The sequence below is a fragment of the Pyxicephalus adspersus genome, chromosome 7 (genome assembly GCF_032062135.1).
Source record: "Pyxicephalus adspersus chromosome 7, UCB_Pads_2.0, whole genome shotgun sequence".
Classification (NCBI taxonomy): domain Eukaryota; kingdom Metazoa; phylum Chordata; class Amphibia; order Anura; family Pyxicephalidae; genus Pyxicephalus; species Pyxicephalus adspersus.
The window spans coordinates 1,913,192-1,920,736 of NC_092864.1; positions in this window are offsets into that span (position 1 = coordinate 1,913,192).

Genomic DNA, 7,545 nt, shown 5'->3' on the forward strand with positions numbered 1-7,545 from the left:
ATTACACATTGCATTAGGATGTTGGTGGTCCCCATGACAAGATTATTATTATCGACTTGGTGGATCTTCACACCATTGCGTAGACTTTTCTCAGTTTCCAGAAAGATGCATGCATTAAAATATAGAGAAATAGTAGTCTCTATAGATGATCAGTAACGCAAGGAACAAAGGAAATAGCTTTGAAGTGTTCAATGTTCTAAACTGATGTTTAGAATCTCACCAGTGCAAATAATCACTGGGACTTGGCTCAGGTCAGTTGACTACTGGCTTTCTACCTATGGAAGGGAATTTGTTTATACACTAATATTTAACTGTTGTGTATCAAGAATGATTTGTTGTCCTTACAGCTATAACAGTATATAACAGCTATAACAAATATATATTTGTTTCCTAATATAGGACTGAACACATCATAAAAGTAAATATTGAAGGAATGGTGAATTGTAGGGGCCCTGAGTTAAAGTGGAACTAAACTCATATAGTTAAAACATGTGAGCATGCAGGTATATTATTTCAGAGAGTACTTGAAACATCCCTTCTGCAATAAAACTACATTAGCATATTTTGGCTTGAAGGTAAATGTTGGAGTGAATGAACTGCTATGTGGATGCACTAGAGTTGCATTACTCCAGTCAAGATGGCCAAGGATTCAGATCCCCAAGGAGAACCCGGTAATGATGACAGGTCAGCAATGAAGCAGGGACAGGTGAGTGGTATTAAAATATTGTGATCAAGCAGGTACATTTATTTTTTAGTGGTAGGGACATTGACTGTCACTTAGGCTTCTAAACAGTGGTGCCTGCCTGCCATTCCAGATAGTGGAAATATTGAACTTTTTCTGCAACCTTTAAACCTACAACCAAGGAACCATGTTTCCTTACCACAGCTTACAAGCTTCATTGGAAACTCCTTTCCATCTTTATGGACATATCTCTATGAAAGATTTGTTGCAGTTACTAGAATACTGTCGGTTGCATCTCAGAAACTCTGTTGCATCTCAGAAAAGGGACAAAACAGATCTCAATCTGAGATTCACAATCTGACTGTTGTTCCTGTAATAATTTGAACCTTGTTTAGTATATATGTTTTTCAATAAAAATCTTTCATTTTAATTATTATTTTTAATATTAAACTTTTTTGTAAGAAATATTCTGCTTTTTTTGCATAGGTGTTCAGAACACTGATTGCTTTGTAATTATCCTCTTCATTTAATCAGCCCTTTGGTCTCCATGCCCTTTTTTTCCCTCCTTTGTCTTCCACCAATATACTGGATAATGATGACAACTAGCATTGGTGGGGTTTGCAGACAGTTTGTTGAATTGTGTTCAGGTTGATGTATGCATGCGTGCTGTAACAGCTGCAATAGTTGACCCCCCCCCCCAGATTTGCAGAGCCTGAAATTCCTAAACCCTGATACTTAAAAAACTTTAATAGGCTTGGGACCCTCCACGAAAGAAAATGGGAAATGTTCCCCTTTTCTTATCCATAAAATGTTAGCTGGAATCTGATTTTCCCAAAAAAGGAAAAGATTAAATCTTGTAGCACCTCCCCTGCCACAGAAAAAAACCCAATGGTGATGAGGGTCATTGTTGCAGCAGTGGGTCTTTGCTCCCAGATTTCCCATTGAAAAATTAGGTGAATAGATCCAGCATCAATCCATAGGGATCTGCCATGTCCCACACGGAGACATCCATCCAGCGATGGCTGTCTGATGGCCCATGATGATCCTTCTAACCTGGGATCATTGGATGTGACCAGGAATTGGGATGTTCCATCCATCTGATCCCTTGCAATTGCTGCAGTCCATCTGACAGGTGCTCCCGTGCTTACATCTGTCAGATTTGTTTACCTGGGCTATGTTCATTTGCCCTCCATTATGATTGTTAATGCAACACTGATAATGAAGTGTATGTAATCATTGTAAAGATTTGTTCAGGGCATCACAGATGAGGAGAAAATGAACATAATTACCCCGGCTGAACAAATCTGAATGAATGTACTGGGGTAATTAAGGGAGCAATTAACATATCCGTATGCTTGTGTGGGGTAAAACAGGGGAGAATGTGTAGACTTCCTGATAATATTATCCTGGCTGAGATTCAAACCTGAGTAAGTGTGCTAGCCACCAATGGAGATGATAGGATTTGTGAGAAGCTTAAACTTGTATTTGTCGCAATCATGTTATATATTGCACCTTTCATGGAATCTGAGATTTCAGACATGATGCTTTTAAAGTGAACAAAAACAATACCAAGTGACTCGATGCCAGGCAGGAGGAGCAGATGGGGCAATAATTTGGAAGTAACCTTCTTTGTGAAAATGAAGACTCTGTGATTGAATCTGGTGATATTGATGCAGTAACAGGCACAGAGCCAGACCATGAGCCAATAGCTGAAGTGTATGAGAAACAGAAGAGGAAACATCACAATGACATAATATTATTTATAAATTTCAGGAAAAAAATCAAATGTTATAAATATTCATTGCACATTGCATCAAGATGTAGGTGATTCTCATAACTGAATGGTCGACTTGGTGGTCTTCAATCCATTGCTGAGACTTTTCCCAGTTTCCAGTATGATGCATGTATATAAAATACAGCAAACTGAATAGCAGAGGAGATATTTTGTGGTGCTGTTCTCTGCTCTTTGTGCTACAATGACTTTGCAGTGTGTGATAAACTTACATTGATGGTCATTGAGACTCGATTTTGGTTAAATGACAAAATGATAGATGTGTTACTAAGGAAGGAAATGTGTGTACTAATATTTAACTGTAATGTTTTAGGAGGGGTTTGTTGTCCTTCTTACAGCTCATGTGTGTTTTAAGATAGGGCTGTACACATAATTTAAGAACATATATGTAAGGTCTCCTACTTCCCAATATCACAACCAAAACTTTCAAAAACTTAAAAGGAAGTTGGTTTTCCCAAAAGGGAAGAGATGGGAAGAGAGGGAAGCATGGAGCCCTGTTCCTTTTTGGCAACAACTAATGGGCAAGGGCTATCGTTGGGGGAGAGGGCATCTTGCCCACAACCTGACCCTTGAGTTGTTGGGTTACTCTGTTTTAAAGCTTTTCTGGAACCTGGGACACCTTTAATGAGGGACCCTGGATTTCTGTCACTTCCCCCTGGGGAATGATTTAAAGAATACATAATATCCCTTTCCCATTCCCTGAAAGGTTTATAGATGCCCTGTAAATAATAGCATCTCACTGTGCTTGAAAAAATATATATATTTTTTTTTTACTAATACATACCTGATTCCCCATCCATCCATAGGTATCTCTGATGTCCCATACTGATCCATCCATCCTGAGACATCTGTTAGATGTCCCACAAGGATCCTTCAATCCTGCAATGGTTTGATGTGACAAGTTCTGCTTTGGGGTTCCTGTGCTCATGCCTGTCAGATTTCTTTAGCTGTGCTGTCCTCATTTGCCCTTTTTGTGATTGGTTGAAGCATTCTAACCAATAATGATGGAGTTTATGTCATCATTGTTTAGAAAAAAAAACAACCTCAGTTCAATCAATCTCAAGGAATGTGCTGGGGTGGAGGACACACCAGTGTATATCAGTATTTGTAATTGCTGATAGCTAACAAAACCTTGTGTGTGCTGTGTGTAATGCAAATCAGCTCTATGCTTCAATTACCTGTTTTCATAATGCTTAACTTATATTCCATAAAAGTGTTCACATAATGAATGATACTGATGAAAATACTGATATGGCAAAACAATTCCTCGGTCCACAGTGAGATGATTTAGAGGGTTTATTTAGAATAAAAGTTACAAAGTAAAATATTAAGAGATAGAGCAAAGCACACATGTGTGGAGACCCAATGGCAGGATCAGAAGGTCTGACTACAGCCCCGAATGAGGACCATTTCATCTAGGCAAAGACCTAGAAAATTCTGGTCAAACCCAGTTTCATCTCACTTGCACATGACTAAGTAGAAATCAGTTTGATTGGTGTAACACCACTAGGCTATGGAAACATAATCAGACTCACTTGATTCTATTGATCTAGAATGCAAAACTCTTTATATACATAATGCAGGCTGCAGGAATGTTTTCTTCTATAGATAATACTGGACATTGTACAATCCTGAAATAAAAAGACGAGGCAAAATCTGTTCCACCTCAGCTCATTTTGCATTTATTTTATTATTCATCATTATTATTATTATTATTATTAATAATAATAATTATTATTATTATTTATTATTATTCATTTTGTGTTTATTTGTCACCTCCAGTTCTGCTCTTTCTGTCTTTGGTTTAAAAATAAATGGGTGAAGGAATAGAGAGATAGTAAAGAAGTAAATAAAAATTATATTGAGATTTTAAAATGAACACACACATCATGCAAATCAGAACGGCATTCACCATCAGATAATGATACAAACTAACAATAAATACCCCAAAATAGCAAAACTTTTTTAAATCCGGGTTAACACAGCTACACTATAATACAAAAACTATCTCCGTACTGATACTGAGAAAATAACAATTCCACCATCAATGCCAGATTTTAAAGAACAAACTGTAAAATATTAAGCATTGTGAATTTACAATAGGGAATATTATGAAGTGCAAACATAGAATGCCAAAATATCATGGTTTAGAAGTCTAAATCATAACAGACATGATTAAATATTGAGATGTCAGCTAAAGAATATCTCTGTCTGCAGGAGTATGAAAGGTTTGGGTTACTGATATGACTACAAGACATATTTTACTAATCTGCCCAGTGTATGATAGAGATAAACCCACAATGACCTTTCTCAGGAAATTGCTTTTATTTTTTTTTATTTTTTTTTTTAACATTCTTTATTTTTATGTTATTGGGAAAAAGGCACACAATACATAAAAACCACATAGATAGAAACAATAAAATCTCAGAGTAAGACAAAAAACTGAACAATGGTAAGTATGGGGAAACAAAGACCGGTACATTGCATATATCACATCATAACACAGACAAAGAAGTTACTCGTGGTGTAGTTACAGGCAAGCTTTTATTTTTAAGGCTTCCCACATCCCAGCAATCCTCCAGCTGATAGCCATGTAAGAAACATGTTCCTCAGCTTGGGGCTGGCCTGGATCAGAATGACACCTTCAGCTGTAGGGAACATGGTGATCATAACCCAGCAGACAACACTTGTTAGATTTTCAAGGTTGTACGTCACTGTAACAGAAACAATTGTTGAGATGTAGAAAGCTGCAGAAAGGAGAAGGAGCAGCATCATTGTTCTTGCAGCATTAATGTGGACCCGTATATTCTGGCTTATATCAGAACCGGCCTTGTTCATGTTCCAGATGTGTGTTAGGAGAGAGGACACGCTGACCATAAGAGAGGTGACAATAATAGCAAATGGGAAAATAAAGTCCTGAGAACCTATTAGGATTTCCGAGGTATAAAATGTATGCAGATCATTCATTAGAGTGGAATTAGCATTTTCTTCTGTGATTTCAGATATTAAACGTCTAATGTGTAGAAGAGTAAGACCAAGTGACCCGATGCCAGACAGGAGAAGCAGATGAGGCAAGAAGTTTGAAATAACTTTCCTTATGAGGCCAAAGATTCTAAGATTGAACCCGGTGATATTGGTGCAGCAGTAACAGGCGCAGAGCCAGGCCATGAGCCAATAGCTGAAACGTACAAAAAATATAAGAAGAAAAACCACAAAGAGATAAACTTCTGAATAATTATATTCTTGGAAGCAAAAACAAATGTTATCGGTAGTCATTACACATTGCATTAACATGTTGGTGAGCCCCATGACAAGATGAAGAAGATCGAATCGGTTGGTCTTCACACCATGGCTGAAGCTTTTCCCAGTTCCCAGTACGATACATGTATTTAAAAAATTGAAATCAGAGTCCCCAGAAGACAGATGGCTATCAAAATGAGTATTAAAGGAGACATTTTGTGGCACTGCTTCTCTGCTCTCTGTACTGCAATAGATTTGAAGGGTATGATGATTTTAAACTAATGTTTTGGATACTAACCAATGCAAATACCCAGTGAGACTTGGTTTGTTCAGATGATTACTAAACTAAGGAAGATAATTTGTTTATACATTAATATTTGACTGTTGTATATTGAGAGTGATTAGTTGCCCTCCTTACACTACTAATAGCTTATGAACATATATTACAAAATATTTTTAATCCAAATGTATGGGTCGTACATTAACTTTGTGTTTCTCATGGAACCCCATTGTCAGTAGGGATATTTGAGCAAAGAGCAAAAGAGGAATCTTGGATATGTGCAGAGGGAACGTTCTTCTACCACAAAACATAACTGTCAATCTCACGCCAGCGCAGCACTTTTTCTTTACCATTTTTGAGAGAGCGTCACCTGAACTCATGCTTGCGTAGTGTGAGAATAGGTGACATAGTAAGAAGAACCAGGAAGAAGCCGTAAGAAGATGGCATTGCCCAGAGTCCAGTCTGCACCCGAAGAAAGAATGAAGACAGAGGTCTGCGAGGATCCAACTCAACTGGGATCGTGGAGGGATCAATAGCTTTCCACCTGTAAAGTTAGGTATTTTGTTTCATAATAGTTTCACTTTAAAGCATAACTAAACCCTATTTCCAAAATATTGTGATCAGGCAGGTCCTACATTGGCGAATAGTAGGTGCCACAATCTGCTACCTTTCTCTCTTCTTTGTTTCAGTCTTCAGCTATTTTGAATGTCCGGGCAAGGATGACTTAACTCCTGCACAGGTGCATCGGAGTATATGTAGTCCTGGCAGCCGCAGGCAAAGCCCGAATGTGTCAGGTATCCTGCCTTCCTATGCTGAGCTGCACATGCGCACATACATACACTGGTCAATCCAATAGAAATATTTATTTTTACCATCATGTATTTATTTAAAAATACTTGTCTTTTAGGATCTCACGATCTAAGGACCCCACTGAAATCTGTATACCTTAAACAAGAAAAGGTTTAAGGTTATTTTCATATTCTTGTTTTTAAATTGGTATGTGAGGAGGCAATTGGCATACCAGTATGTTAGGATGTGGGAGAAAGCCTGAGAGAATTTCATGCCAATAGAATCCTGGTCAAGATACAAACCTGGGAAATTGAACAAGCCACCAAGTCACTGAGCCACCGCACGGACATATATATATGGCTTCCCCCCAACAAACATTCCAAAGAGCTAATTAGCAAAATGATGGCAGAAGACAGTTTTCCCTAAAGGATGGGTATGGATTTGTATTTACTGATGTCTAACAAGCCTTTATGTATGATATGTGAAATGCAAATCATTCCCATGCGTTGGTTACCTGTTTTCATATTGCTACACTGATATTCAGCAGAGGCTTTTGCATGATGTATGATAATGAAATATCTTTTTTACCAATATACATTACCTGCATTCAATGTGCTGAGTACATTATTCATGAAATGAAGACGAGCAGCATACCAAAGACAGAAAATCGGTATGGTCAGCATTGTTGGGCTGCATTTTATCACCTTCTAGTCATTGTGAAGAAGGAAAAACCATTGTTTTCAATGCAAGTCCACCATTCCA